The sequence below is a fragment of the Tachyglossus aculeatus genome, unplaced genomic scaffold (genome assembly GCF_015852505.1).
Source record: "Tachyglossus aculeatus isolate mTacAcu1 unplaced genomic scaffold, mTacAcu1.pri scaffold_158_arrow_ctg1, whole genome shotgun sequence".
Taxonomy (NCBI): Eukaryota; Metazoa; Chordata; class Mammalia; order Monotremata; family Tachyglossidae; genus Tachyglossus; species Tachyglossus aculeatus.
Genome location: NW_024044881.1, coordinates 49,125 through 64,162, shown reverse-complemented (window position 1 = coordinate 64,162; position 15,038 = coordinate 49,125). Strand labels below are relative to the sequence as shown.

The 15,038-nt window shown below is 43.4% G+C and overlaps 1 pseudogene; it reads right to left on the bottom strand.

Moving 5' to 3' along the window:
* LOC119923222 overlaps positions 1–8,246 on the bottom strand; it is a 28,336-nt pseudogene extending 20,090 nt beyond the window's left edge.
* Between the last annotated feature and the right edge of the window lie 6,792 nt (positions 8,247–15,038).

Below are 15,038 nucleotides of genomic sequence, written 5' to 3'. Positions count from 1 at the left end.
AGTCCAGTCATTTGTCCTTCCAAAGACCACTTCGTTTGAATTTGCTCTAAAATCCATTTGTTTGTCTTTTGTGTAGTCCATGGTATTCTTAAAAGCCTTCACCAACATCACATTCAAAAGAATCGATGTTCTTTCTATCTTGTTTTTTCACTGTCCAGCTTACAGATCCATACGTTGTCACTGGAAATACCATAGGGTCGACAATTTGTATAATAGACACAATACCTGGCCTCAGTTTAGTTGGAAGATATGTCAATACCACCTTCTGTTGTTCAGTTCATTCATTAATTCATTCAATTGTATATATTGAGCACTTACTGTGTGCAGAGCACTGTACTAAGCGCTTGGAAAGTACAAATCGGCAACATATAGAGACGGTCTCTACCCAACAATGGGCTCACCGTCTAGAAGGGGGAGACAGATAACAAAACAAAGCAAGTAGACAGGTGGTCCAATCAACTAACTTTCCCAAGGTCACAACAGCAGGCAAGAGGTGAAATGGAATTAGAACCCAGGTCTTCTGACTGCCGGTTTGTTGACTTCTTCTTTTTTTAACTCTTTAGAGTAAGCAGTGTTGCCTAGAGGATAGAGCACAGGCCTGGGATTCAGAAGGACCTGGGTTCCAATCCCAGCCCCTCCTCTTGTCTGGTGTGTGACCTCGGGCAAGTCACTTCATTTCTCTGGGCCTACGTTACTGTATCTGTAAAATGGAGATTAAGGCTGCATGCCCCATCTGGGACAGAGACTGTGCCCATCCCAATTTTCTCTATATCTATCCCAGAGTGTAGCACAGTGCTTAGCACATAGTAAACGTTTAACAAATACCATTATTATTATTACCCATAATGTTTCCACTCTGGTGCCCCCAGTAGCTCTGTGCTTTCGAAACAGGTACGTTTGAATCGCAGTGCTTCCCAATCACACTTTTGGTCTTGCCATACTGGACCAGTCACCCTAGTTATTTCCTCGGGGTGCAGTTTCTGCTGCTTTCATGTTACTCCAAAAAGCACCTTGCCCCTACTGACCACCATTAAATAATAATAGTAATAATAATTATAATGATGGTATTTCTTAAGCATTTACCATGTGCCAAGCACTGTTCTAAGCACTAGGGTAGATACAAGGTAATCAGATTGTCCCACATGGGGCTCAGTGTCTTCATCCCCAATTTGCAGGTGAGAGAACTGAAGCACAAAGAAGTTAAGTGGCTTGCCCAAGATCACAAAGCAGACGAGTGGCAGAGCAGGGTTTCGAACCCACATCCTCTGACTCCCAAGCCCATGCTCTTTCCACCAGGCAACTCTGCTTCTCGAGGGGTTAATCACCTCGTTGGCATTTTGTCAGCAGTAGAGGAACCAGCAAAATGTAAACTAGATTCTTTCCTTCCAGAAAGAAGGAATTCCTTCTACAGCTAGTTGCTCAATCACATGCACAAACATGGAACCCAGTCTTATAAATAAGATGATGATTGTGGAATTTTAAGTGCTTACCGTGTGCCAAGCACTGAATGAAGCACTGGAAACTAGACCTAGTTGAGCACGTGTCTCGAAGCAGGGCTGAGCTGCTTGAATCACTTCTATTCCCAGAATCGGAAGGTTTCCTCCTGGAAGGACAAAGCATGGTAAACATTCAGGAGATTTTCTTGGGGTCATTTTCAAACCCTAATTTGGCAAGTCACTGGGGTTGCGAAGTGACTTGTCCAAGGTCATAGAGCTGATTTTGACCTCTTCCTCATCTTCCTTCTCTCCTTCCCACGATGATCCTCGGAGACTTCAACATCCACATGGATATCCCTGGTGACTCCTCTGCCACCTGCCTTCTATCTCTCCTTGACGCTGCCAACCCCTTGCTCCACCCCACCTCACCCACTCACCAACTTGGTCACACCCTCGACCTCATCATCTCCTACCACTGCACTGTCTCCACCCTCACCAACTCTGAAATCCCTCTCTCTGATCATAACCTTCTCACCTGCCTCCTCACTCACACTCCTTTCCCCTGTAAATCTATATTACTTCCTCACAGAGACCTCTGCTCTCTTGACCCCACCCATCATTCTGAGCGCCTCACACCCCACCTCTCCTCCCTTTCCTCTCTACCCAAACTTGATGATCAGAATACTGCTCTCAACTCTACCCGCTCTACTCAGCTCGACTCACTCGCTCCCCTCTACCTTCACCGCTCTCGTACCACTAAACACAGCCCTGGATCACTGCCACTGTCTGCCTCCTTCGCTCTTATGCTCGAGCTGCTGAACACTGCTGGCAAAAGTCTAAACACCATGAAAACCTCGTTCACTTCAAGTTTATCTTTTCTTGCCTTAACTCTGCCCTCTCCTCTGCCAGACAAAACTATTTCTCCTCCTTTATTGACACCCATTCCCATCATACCCGTCAGCTCTTCCATACATTTAACTCCCTTCTCAGGCCCCCTGTTCCTCCCCCTCCTCCTTCCCTCACCCTCAACGATCTGGCCTCCTACTTCATTAATAAAATTAAATCTATCAGGTCTGAGCTCCCAAAGTCTCTCCCCCCAATTCTCCAACCCCCCGACTCTCATCCCTCTCTGCTACTCTCCCATACTTCCCAGCAGTATCCTCAGAGGGGATCCCCTTCCTCCTTTCAAGTGCTACTCCGGCCACCTGTGCTTCTGACCCCATTCCCTCCCATCTTATGAAATCTCTCGCTCCGTCCCTTCTCCCCTCCTTAACTTCAATCTTCAACCGCTCACTCTCCACTGGTTCCTTCCCCTCTGCCTTCAAAATTTCCCACGTCTCCCCCATCCTAAAAAAACCCTCTCTTGACCCCACTTCACCTACTAGTTATCGCCCTATCTCCCTCCTACCATTCCTTTCCAAACTCCTTGAACGAGTCATCAACATGCGCTGCCTCAAATTCCTCAACGCCAACTCTCTCCTCGACCCCCTCCAAACTGGCTTCTGTCCCCTATATTCCATGGAAACTGCCCTCTCAAAGGTCACCAATGACCTCATGCTTGACAAAGCCAACAGCTCCTACTCTATCCTAATCCTCCTCGACCTCTCAGCTGCCTTCGACACTGTGGACCACCCCCTTCTCCTCAACACGCTATCCAACCTTGACTTCACAGACTCTGTCCTCTCCTGGTTCTCGTCTTATCTCTCCGGCCGTTCATTCTCAGTCTTTTTTGCGGGCTCCTACTCCCCCTCCCATACCATTACTTTAGGTGTTCCTCAAGGGTCATTGCTTGGTCCCCTTCTCTTCTCTATCTACGCTCACTCTCTTGTTGAACTCATTCACTCCCACGGCTTCAACTATCATCTCTACGCTGATGACACCAAATCTGCATCTCTGCCCCTGCTCTCTCTCCCTTCCTCCAGGCTCGCATCTGCTCCTGCCTTCGGGACATCTCCATCTGGATGTCTGCCCGCCATCTAAAACTCAACATGTCCAAGACAGAACTCCTTATCTTCCCTCCCAAACCATGCCCTCTCTCTGACTTTCCCATCACTGTGGAGGGCACTACCATCCTTCCCGTCTCACAAGCCTGCAACCTTAGTGTCATCCTCAACTCCACTCTCTCGTTTACCCCTCACATCCAATCCATCACCAAAACCTGCCGGTCTCACCTCCGCAACATTGCCAAGATCCGCCCTTTCCTCTCCATCCAAACCGCTACCCTGCTGGTTCAATCTCTCATCCTATCCCGACTGGATTACTGCATCAGCCTCCTCTCCGATCTCCCATCCTCCTGTCTCTCCCCACTTCAATCCATACTTCATGCCACTGCCCGGATCCTCGTTGTTTAGAAACGCTCTGGGCATGTTACTCCCCTCCTCAAAAATCTCCAGTGGCTGCCAATCAACCTACTCATCAGGCAAAACCTCCTCACCCTCGGCTTCAAGGCTCTCCATCACCTCGCCCCCTCCTACCTCACCTCCCTTCTCTCCTGCTACAGCCAAGCCCGCACCCTCCACTCCTCTGCTACTAATCTCCTCACTGTACCTCGTTCTCGCCTGTCCCGCCGTCTACCCCCGGCCCACGTCCTCCTCCTGTCCTGGAATGCCCTTCCTCCACACATCCGCTAAGCTAGCTCTCTTCCTCCCTTCAAAGCCCTACTGAGAGCTCACCTCCTCCAGGAGGCCTTCCCAGACCGAGCCACCTCCTTCCTCTCCCCCTCCGTCCCCCGCCTTACCTCCTTCCCCTCCTCAAAGCACCTGCATATGTTGTACATATTTATTACTCTACTTATTTATTTATTTTATTTGTACATATTCATTCTATTTATTTTATTTTATTAATATGTTTTGTTTTGTTGTCTGTCTCCCCCTTCTAGACTGTGAGCCTGTTGTTGGGTAGGGACCATCTCTATATGTTGCCAACTTGTACTTCCAAAGCGCTTAGTACAGTGCTCTGCACACAGTAAATGCTCAATAAGTATGATTGAATGGGCCTTCAATAAGGCTTTGAAGGGGGAGAGAGTGATTGTCTCTCGATATGAAAAGGGAAGGTATTCCAGAGCAGAGGCAGGATGTGGGCAAGAGGTCAGCAGTGAGATAGACAAGATCTTGGCACAGTGAGTGGGTTTGCTTTAGAGGAGTGAAGTGTGCAGACTAGACTGTTGTAGTAGAGTGGCTAGGTGAGGTAGGAGTGACCTTCTGGCTTGTCTAGTAAACGTGAAGATCATGCATCATCCTTTGTCTCTCATATCCCACTATTTCCTTCCCAAGATTCTACTTCTCCATTTGAAGAAGCTATTTTTTTGTGATCATTGGTTCCATTGCTCTCAACCTTCATAGCTCAACCTCCACCGTGCTGTCTAGATATTTGGGTCTGTTGTCTTCCATCTACAACAAACTCATTTCTAAAGTGATATGAAGTGAAATCACCCCCTCCTCTTTCCCTTTTCCCGTAGCACTGCATAAGCATTCTTTTTAGTGGTGTCACCCAATTGCTCTATCCCCATCTTATTCCACCCCAGCAAAAACCTTGGATAGATTAGAGACCTTAAAAACCTAAACACACCAAGGGTGATCTCTCCAACACCAGGTCTTATTAATTCTACTCTTCACAACTAGAAGTGGGGGAATAGTGGTAACATGGGTCATGTGTTCACGGGAAAATGGACGAATTTGTTGAGGAACAGAAGGGTTGATGCTGAGTCGCCTCTGGTAAGGAAATCTGAATTCTTAAGATAATCCCTCTGTCAAATACAGAAAGGTAGTAAGTTGCATAGATAATAATGTCTTAAGACAGGAGCCCCCTCTGAGGAATAGGTGAAATTAACTCCCTCAAATAGACTCATGAACTCACCATGAGGACCAAACATGCACAAAAGTTGGCCCCAGAGTCGGTGGCTGCAGAGAGCTGGTGACATCTATGAATTGCCTGCCCATTCTTCTTAGTAAGGGTTCTGGAACATTCACTCCACTTTCCTACCACTCTGATCTCAGGAACATTGTACATGCTCGAACCCTAGGGTAGGAGGAGACTCTCCTCCCAGCTTGACCCACAATGGGGATGATACCTTCTCTATGGTAAATGGGTAGGAAACTTCAGGGAAGCAATTTCACCTACACTTGTCCCTTTGGTTCTGCTGGATGTAGTCTTTTGTGTGTCCACCTGGGAAAGCAAAGAATTTAGTCTCCTTTACTTCAGGTGGGTCTTTTCCTGGCCTTGCTTGTATTTCAGTGCCCAAACCAGAGCCTGGAAAGGGAGATAAAGGTATGTTTGGAAGCCGTTTCGGTCTCAGAGGTAGAGTAAAGGTTCTGTTCTGTCCTTGCCAATGGGATTCGGGTTAGAATTCGAGTACCCTGGACCTTGAAATGGAAGAATGGGTCCTGAGGGTTTGGACCTTTACTATCATGATTCAGTTCAAGATTCCTTGAGAATCTAGTGTGATTCCATATTCCTAAAGGGGAAAGGTTATTTCCAGGGATACAATGGCCTGGTGGCTCTCCTGGTCCAATCTGAATCCCCAAGCCCATAGAACAACAGCCTTAATAGCCCTGCCCGGACCCATTAACAAAGAGGTCTACTGGAGCTGCCCAGGACTCTACAAAGAATCAGTTATCTGGTCTTGTTCCAAAACAAAATCAGAAAACTCAGTGAAATTGCATGCAATCATTCAGAACAGTAATTGTCCCTAAGCACTTTCAAAATTCAGAACAGGACTTGTATATAAGCATTTTCAATCATAAGATGATATGATGTTGCAATGGTAAATCAGATGCTCCCTTGAATTAATTCTTACCATCCCAAGAACCATTTAAGACATTCTGTGGAATCCTCCTCTGTACAATGCTCTGCACATAGTAAGTTGTCCCTAAATACCATTGACGCTGATGACTTTTTTTCTGTCATAAATATTACAATGGAGCAATTTAAAAGCATTTTTGATAGTCCATTGAAAATATTTTTATATTTGGACTTTTTATGTCTGACCTGATTACCTTGTATCTATCCCAATGCTTAGAACAGTGTTTGGCACATAGAAAGTGCTTAACAAATGTAACTGTTACTATTAGTTGTATTGTTAGATGATATTTGAAAATTACTGTATTTCTCAACAAAGTTTAATCACCAACGGCAGTATGATCATGGATATAATAATATGTTATCTGCAAGACTATTTTCAATTATATTAACAAATAAATACACCTAAGGGAAGACAAAAAATGTTACTTAATAAGAATAATAATGATAGCATTTGTTAAGCACTTACTATGTTCAAAGCACTGTTCTAAGCACTGGGGGCTACAAGGTGATCAAGTTGTCCCATGTGGGGCTCACAGTCTCAATCCCTATTTTACAGATGAGGTAACTGAGGCACAGAGAAATCAAGTGGCTTGCCCAAGGTCACACAGCTGACAAGTGAAGCAGCGTGGCTCAGGGAAAGAGCATGGGCTTTGGAGTCAGAGGTCATGGGTTCGAATTCTAGCTCCACCACATGTCTGCTCCGTGATCTTGGGCAAGTCATTTAACTTCTCTGAGCCTCAGTTTCCTCATTTGTAAAATGGGGATGAGGACTATGAGCCCCACGTGGGACAACCTGATCACCTTGTATCCTCCCCCGGAGCTTAAAACAGTGCCTTGCACATAGTAAGCACTTAACAAATGCCATAATTATTATTAGCATTAAGTGGCAGAGCCGTGATTCGAAACCATGACCTCTGACTCCCCAGCCCGTGCTCTTTCCGCGGAGCCACAGCGCTGGGTTACTTCATTGCTTATGAAAGGGAGTTTAATTTAAGAATCTTAATGCCGTGTGTATTCTTAGCGTTCAATCAATATGAAGCTGCTAACCTCAGAATTTCCATTGATGAAGTAGATTCAACATTTAGTCTCTAAGACAAGTCTTCTGGCATACTGTTCTCCCCAAAACCTCTTTCACCTCACTGTTCTGTAGGCTGTAGATCAGGTGGTTCAACAGGGGAATCAGGAGAATATACGAGTGCATCAGCAGTTTCTTACTTTCTGCTGAATAGCCAGTTTGGGGCCCACAAATGTTAGAACAGCTGCACCGTAGAATGGAGTGACCACAGTGAGATGGGAGGAGCAAGTAGAAAAGGCTTTGTTCCTTCCTTCAGCAGAAGACATCTTCAGGATGGTGGAAATGATGTGGACCTAGGAGAGCAGAATGAGAAGGAATGGGACCATAATGATGAAAATGGTACCCGTCAGCTCACAAAGCTCAAACAGATAAATATCTGCACACACCAGCCCTAACAACGGAGGGGTGTCACAGAAGACATGATTGATACCATTAGGTCCGCAGAAGGGAAAATCAAATATCCATACAGTTTGTATTATTGCTACCATCAGTCCCAAGCTCCAGGAATCACCAGCTAGGTAGCTAAACACATGTTGGTTCATAAGTATTGGGTAGCACTGTGAGTTACAGATAGCTAGATAGTGGTCATAAGATATTGCACCCACAGAAAACATTCACTAGTCCCAAGACAAGAAAGAACAATTGGGCAAAGCAAGCAGCAAAGGAAATACTCTTATTCTCACTGGAGAGAATAACAAGGATTCTAGGGACTATGACAGCATGTAAGCAAATTTTTAGAAAGGACAAATTCCTTAGAAAATACATTGGTGTTTGAAGAACACGATCCATTGTGGTGACTGGAATAATAAGGACATTTCCTTTTAGGATTATCACTTAAATTATTAGGAATAATATAATAGAAACTGCAGTTCAGGAAGTTTAGAAAATCCTAAGAGAAGAAACTCAGTCACTGAGGAGTGATTGCCTCTTCCCATTTCTGCAGCAGGCTGTGGGTAGAGCAAGAAGAGGAATTTGGTGTCTTCTTTCAAAATATTTTGAGTTAATCTTCTTTATATCTAGTTTTGTTTCTCCTCGCAGCTTCTGAAATGCCAAGATGAGTGGTGTCCCCCTCCATTTGATTAGCGCATATTACCTGTTGGGTCAGGTAATAGAAAGGCCCAACACTGTAGATTTACTTCTAAGCAATGAGAATTGCCGAAACAATTTCCCTGAGTTTCAAGCCTAGGTTCAGATATAAGGAAACCAATACAACACCTGAAAGGACAACACCTGAAAGGAACACAAGTACATTCAGAATCCTACCTGATCCCACCTTCAACTTATTCATTTTACTAACCAAAATGGCAAAGCCATCTTAGATTCTCCCCACTACCAAAGGAGAACTAGCTGCAGCAACTCCTAGAAGGAGCTAGCAATAGAAGTTGCACCGTGTCCCTGATCAACAGCCTCAATTTACCAATATTATTCCATAATCTTAAAATCCCCATAAGATTCACTCTGCTGCTTTTGATTGGACAATCTGATTGTACTAACTAAATGATAGTTGTAATACTAGTTGTAATAACTGTGGAAAGCTTTCTTATGGGTCCAGATGAACCTCCACAGGAGACAGAGAAATGCCATTAAGTAAAATTAAACTTATTCAGTAAGTAGAAACCACACCAAGGCACCAGTTTGATTCCCAAATAATGAAATCAGGATTCATGAACATACTAGAACAGTGCACAACACTTAGAAAAGTGCTTGGCATATAGTAAGCACTTAAATACCACCATTATTATTACTACATAATTTTGTAATGATAATAATAATGATGATGGTATTTGTTAAGCACTTACTATATGTGAAGCAGTGTTCTAAGCACTGGGGAGTTGTTCAGGTTGTCCCACATGGGGCTCACAGTCTTAATCCCCATTTCACAGATGAGGTAACTGAGGCACAGAGAGTTAAGTGACTTGCCCAAAGTCACACAGCTGACAAGTGGTGGAGTCGGGATTACAACCCATGACCTTCGATTTCCAAGCCCATGCTCTTTCCACTGAGGAACGCTGCTTCTAGAATAGCGTTTTCCAGTATTTTGGGTTTTTTTTATTTTTGCATTTTCAGGTTCTGCATATTTAAGGACAAACAGAAAATCAACAGAGTGACAGGACAAGAGAAACGAAATGAATGACTGAAAAAGTTTCAACTTCTTGTTAATGGCCCACTCCGAGTATGTAGCTTAGGCAGTTGGAGGATCCTAGTGCTTAAAAGGACTTACTGTGTTATCTAGAAGATCCCTTAGATTTGAGACAAAAATAAAAAATAAACCTTTCCAGACACAAGAGGATTTGTCTTCCCTGTAAAGAGGAAATCCCACCATCTCCCTTATTAATGTATTTCAACATACTAAAACCCCCACCATCAGAACATCCTTCATTCTGTCTCACCTAAGTCTATAATTTGGCAAGCATTTCCTACCCATCTCTGGTTCCTGATACATTCTTTAAAGGGGCATCTCATTCTTAACTTCTCTGATCTAATTCCTCCAGCCTTGACTGTCATTTTAAGATGATAAAGACTCTCGTAATCCAAACACCCACTTTAGAATGCTGGGATTTTCACCACTAAATGTGTGCTAGGTCTCACTAGGGTATTGACCCAGGACCTATGGAGAGAGGGTAAGCTGCGATGACTCTAAACTGGCCAGTGGTTGGCTATCACTTGTGGGAATCAATCAGAACTGAGAGAGAGGAAGCTCCACTCTTCGTTTTCTTCCCCCACTGCCTAGCGTCTTGGTAGTGCGAGAGGTCCCTTTTTTTTTTTCAGCACTCCAGTTCCCTTCCCAATACAAATCTGTCCCCGTTTTCAGAGGATCCATGCTATAGTTCAACAGGATTAAATGCAGGGTCTTCAGAGACTTCTGGGACCAGGTTTCTAGGAGTGATTTTAATATTAATGAGCTCATTAAGCTGCAAAGAAAACATTCAGTGATTTCAAATAGTTTCATAGCCCCTTAAGACTTCATTAGTGTGGTGCAGGTTTCTCCTTGATTCCTTTATTCTGTTTCATTCTCTACTTTTTTCCTTACCTAGAAACAGACTCTGCTGGTTACTGGAATGATATTTCTCCTTTCCTCCAGGAAATATGAATCTGAACAATTTCCCATTATTGTTCCTACTTGGATAGAGAGGGGAAGGACTGCCCTCTCTCCTTTAATCCTCCCTTCTGCATTGTCTAAAGAATCATTTGGTCTCCAATACAGCCAAACTCTTAGACATTTGTCCTACAAGAAAATGTCCTTCTCTGAGCTCCAGGGTGAATACACACCTGACCTCCTCCACATACTCAGTGAGAAACTCACCTCCACTTTCAAAACGCCCAGTGTCCCTCCATACTTATGCAAACTTCTAGATACACACCCCTGCCTGTGAACTCATAATAAAAAAGAGAAAAAGAGTATGAAATTAAAAATGGAGTGCACAGTGAGAATAGTATTTACTTAGCAACAAGTGCACAGTGAGAATACTGTTTACTTAGCAACAAAATTCAGGGCAAGTCAACATTAAAAGGACAACAGCCTCCTGAAACACAAGGATGCAGGAACACTGCGACATGGCAAAAGAAATAAAACTGGAAAACTAGAAGCGAGTATGAGGAACTGAAAATGGGCAGGGAGGGAAGTTTGGTAAAGAGAGATTGGGAAATGGAGAGAAAAATGTTGAAGCAGGAAGGAAAAAAATGAAGGGAAAGGGAAAAGTGGGGTTTTAGGTGAAATATACTATCTGTAAGTTGGTGGCAAGAGTGAAGCCAGAGAATCCCTGGACCAGCAGACATGATTTTCAGAGCACATCAAATTCAGGAGTTCAGGGAGCAGCACCAAGAATTCTGTTCCATTTTCTGTAACTTCAAAAGAGTATTTTACATCAGTACATCTAGACTGTGAGCCCGTTGTTGGGTAGGGAACATCTCTATATGTTGCCAACTTGTACTTCCCAAGAGCTTAGTACAGTGCTCTGCACAAAGTAATTGCTCAATAAATACGATTGAATGAATGAATGAACAGTGGGTTTCAGTAATTACTAAGTCAATTTTAAGGTGGCTCAGTGATGGAACGGATGGTGTTTTAAGAGCTGAAGATGTATTATCTCATTATTGCCTCACTACCATAAGGATAAATAGTTGATCCATGCCTGTTCAACTTATCCTACCCAACTATTTGGGGATGCAACAGACAATCAATCATTAGCGTTTACTGGACATCTCCTGTGTGCACACCACTATAGTAAAGCTCTTGGGAGTGTGACCCAGTCACCGCACCATTTTGAAAGATAATCTGGGAAACTGAGTAAAATATAGTCTGGAAAACAAAGAAACTGGAGGAGGGATATCAGCAAAGAGGTTGTTGTAGTAGTCAAGCCAGGATACGACAGGGGATGGGTGAGCATGGTAGTTGTGTGACTGGAAATAATAATAATATTGTTTGTGGGGTTGAGTGATTACTATGTGCCAAGCTTTGTGCTAAGCATTAAGTTTAATACAATTTAATTTTGTCTATCCCACATGGGACTCAGAGTCTAAGAAGAAGGGAGAACAGGTACCTTATCCCCATTTTACAGATGAGATTATTGAGGTACAGAGAAGGTAAGTGATTTGCCCAAGATCACACAGCAGGCAAGTGGCAGAGCTGAGATTAGATCCCAGGACCTCTGAATTTAAGGCCCTTGCTCTATCCACTGGATCATGCTGCTTTCCAAGGAAAGGAAAGAATGGATTCTGAAGACGTTATGGGGGAAAACTGACAAAATTTGGTAATGAACGGAGCATGGTGGTTGAAAAAGAGGGAGAAGAGAAGGATTAAGTCAAGATTGCCAGTGAAAGGGGGATCATAGCAGTGTTAACTGTTATGGGAAACTTAAACAGAGGAGAGGATTTGGCAAGGTATATAATAAGGCATCTGGTTCTTGGTTTTAGAATACAGTTTTGGTCTTGCAGAAAGAGACCATATTCATTCTTTTAGACTGTGAGCCCACTGTTGGGTAGGGACTGTCTCCAACTTGTACTTCCCAAGCGCTTAGTACAGTGCTCTGCACATAGTAAGCGCTCAATAAATACGATTGATGATGATGAGTGTCTTTGAAAGAGAATCTTTTGCATGCTATCACTATTCAGCAATGAAAATAGTACACTATATCTGGCCCCTTGTCATTTAGGTGATCCTTACTCAAGCACCAATGGCTAATGTATGTCACCACCCTTCTAGATTGTGAGCTCATTGTGGGCAGGATTGTCACTCTTTATTCTACTTTCCCAAGCACTTAGTACAGTGATCTGCATACAGTAAGGGCTCAATAAATACGATTGAATGAATGAATAAGAATGGAAATGTATTTCCTGATACCAGCATTTTATGTGCTTGAGTTAGGTTTGCAGAAGTAGTGATGGCTTGCATTGACCCATCCACGATTTTTTGCCGTGCCACTCTAGGCCCAACAGCATATATCATAGCGTCGTACAATGTACGGTGCCTAGTACAGAGTCTGACCCATAGTAAGTGCTTAACAAATACCATAATTATTATTATACCATGAGCCAGTTGCTGGGAGGACTGACACCATCTGTGTTCACAGAACAGAATAGCTTCATAACTTCAAGCAGTCCTGGGCATCGCTGTGCCCTAACCCATTTAGTGAACTATTGTTGAGTATACTATTCAGAGTGATTTAGCAAAGGCCTAGAGTGGATCTTTTCCACCTTCTTACAAAAAGCAGAATAGCTCCTGCTGGCTTTGCTAACTAAATGCTTGAAAGGCAGTCAACTGAAAAACAAATGATAGCTGACTTTCAATATAACTCTAATAGTTATCCAAACACTCTGATAACTACAAATGAGTTTATTCTATTATATAATAGTAATAACAATACTGAGATTTATGAAGCACTTAATATGCTTCAACCACTGGTATACAAACTAACTAGGTGAGACACAGTCTGTCTCATGGGGCTCACAATCTAGGGAGGAGGAAGAACAGGCATTTTAATTCCATTTTACAGATAAGTAAACTGAGGCACAAACAATTTAAGTGACTTACTCAAGGTCATGCAGTAGATAAGTAGCAGAGCTGTCACTAAAGCCTGGGTCTACTGATTCCCAATCTTGGCCTCTTTCCTCTAAGTCTTTCTGTCTCTCTAAATAGATATGGTTTGTGTTTTTTCACGTTTGGTTTGAACCATGGGAATGTGCTTTCTCCTGCTTTGGGTAGCAAGGGAGGAGAAACTAAATACATTAAATAAACTAAATGCTAACTAGGATATACTATTTCCCGTAAGGTACTTTCCCACTCATGCCATGTCCTTCTATTCAGGTGAGCTGGTCTTTGGCTATGCCAGCTTCTGCCAGTTGTCACCAAGGGCACTGCCGTTAAAGGGAGATATCTGGTCTATCTATGCCTCTCACTGATGCTTTCTTAACAATCAATCATATTTATTAAGTGCTTCATGTGTGCAGAACATGTATTAAGTCCTTGGGATAGTGCAATGAAACAGAGTTGGTAGACAGGTAGGTATGTTCCCTGGCCACAAGGAGTTTGCCATCTAGATGAGGAGTTTACACTGAAGATCTTCAGGCACAAGTGGAGCTACTTCCTGAGCTCCAAGCTTGAGCAACTGCACCAATTCCTCCATTCCTCCATCAGCTGCCTTCTCCTTTACAATGCTGACAGATGTATTTGGGCCACTGCACAAGGGCAGTGTCAGATGAGCAGGAAAGTGGGATGTGGAGAAGATTCTCAGAGCAGGAACTGGGACTTAATGTCTGAAACTTCTCTCCCCATCTCCAATATTGTTCCTGTCAGAGAACCATTTTAGGAAAGCTTATAGCTCAATTCCTACTCTCACATCACTGGGGAGCTCCTCTCCCCTTCCTCCCCACTGTCCTCACACAGAGAGGGACAAAGACAGACTGATGCAGAGACAGAAGCAGACCCAGAAACAGAGATAGATGGACACGGAGTCATAGAGATATAGTTGGACACAGAGACAGACAGAGGGATAGTTGGAAAAAGAGACAGATGGACACACAGGCAGACAGACACAGACAGACAAATGTATGGCAGGGGCAGTACTAAGTGTGTCCCACTGACAGACATTCACAAGGTCATTGTCCCTCTTAAGAGTCAACGCACAAGCCTGTAACTTTCTTTTTGGTGAATGTTATGTTTATAACAGAACATGAAGAAATGAAAACTCAGCCCCCTGGGCAGCAATTTATTTTCCCTCAAAACTTTGTGTAGATCTGGCCTAAAGAAGGGGAATGAAATTAATTACTCCATTGACTCTAAAATAGTACCAATAACAATAATAATAATGATGATAAACATTTGTAAATTTCTTACTTTGTACAAAGCATTACACTAAGCCTGGGGAAGATACAAGATAATCAGGCAGATACAATCCTTGTCCCACAGGTACAAACAATTCAATTGGATCTAAAGCACTACGTCCTCTCAAACTCAGAATTAGCATTGACAGAGAATAACCAAAAGCAATATTTAGTCTTTACGAACACATTTTCTTGCAGTATTCTTCTCAAGGTCCTTTTCACCTCACTGTTGTATAGGCTGTAGATCGGGGGTTCAATAAGGGAGTCAAGAGATTGTACGAGAGGGTCAGTAGTTTCCTGCTTTCTGCCAAGGAGCTAGCTTTGGGCCGTAGGTAGGTCAGAATGGGGCTGCATCACAGAAGGGAGTGGGAACAATAAGGTGGCAGGGACAGGTAGAAAAGGCCTTT